Here is an 892-nt window from a genome sequence, read left to right on the forward strand (position 1 = left end):
GATGGCCAGTTGAATGAATTTTCTGAGTCCAATTGGAGTGTACTGTGGATGTATTTTCAACGCCCTACCTTCAAATCCAGTGCCTCTTTGCTGACATCATGGGAAAATCAAAAGAAATCAAGCCAAGACCTCATCTGTACAAACAATAGATACGCAGAGTATAACACACATTGGGACCCACGCAGCCGCTCCTACCGTCCATCAGGGAGCGAGCCTTTCTGTTTCCTAGAGATGAACGTACTTTGGTGCAAAATGGCAATCAATCCGTAGAACAAAGCAAAGGACCTTGTGTAAGATGCTGCTGGGAGAAACAGGTACGAAAAGTACCTTATCCAAAGTAAAACGGGTCCTATGTTAGTACATACCATAAAAGGTGACGAGCCGCTCGGCAAGAAGAAGCCACTGCTCCAAACCGCATAAAAAAGCCAGACTACGGTGCGAACCTGCACATGGGCGACCAAGATCGTACATTTTGGAGGGAAATGTCCTCTGGTCTGATTGAACTAAAGCAGAACTGTTTGGCCATAATGACCCTGTTATGTTTGGGGAAAAAGGGGATGCTTGCAGACGAAGAACACCATCCCCACCGTGAAGCACGGGGGGGTCAGCATCATGTTGTGGGGGCTTTGTGCAGGAGGGCATTGGTGCATACTTACAAATAGATGCATCATGAGGGAATTAATTGTGGATTTATTGAAGCAACGTCTCAAACATCTGTCAGGAAGTTAAAGCTTGGTCGGCAATGGTCTTCCAAATGGTCTTCCAAATCGGCCAGTCCATTTGGAAGACCCATGTGGCGACCAAGCTTTAACTTCCTGCCAAATGTCTTGAGATGTTGCTCAATAACATGCGCAATAAATGACCCTCCAAAGTGGAGCAGATGCTACCAACC

At 46.4% G+C, this 892-nt stretch overlaps 1 pseudogene; it reads right to left on the bottom strand.

Annotated features, from left to right (window-relative positions):
• LOC111979530 (kin of IRRE-like protein 1) overlaps nt 1–650 on the bottom strand; it is a 42,285-nt pseudogene extending 41,635 nt beyond the window's left edge.
• Nucleotides 651–892: the final 242 nt, after the last annotated feature.

This window comes from Salvelinus sp. IW2-2015, linkage group LG19, assembly GCF_002910315.2.
Source record: "Salvelinus sp. IW2-2015 linkage group LG19, ASM291031v2, whole genome shotgun sequence".
NCBI lineage: Eukaryota > Metazoa > Chordata > Actinopteri > Salmoniformes > Salmonidae > Salvelinus > Salvelinus sp. IW2-2015.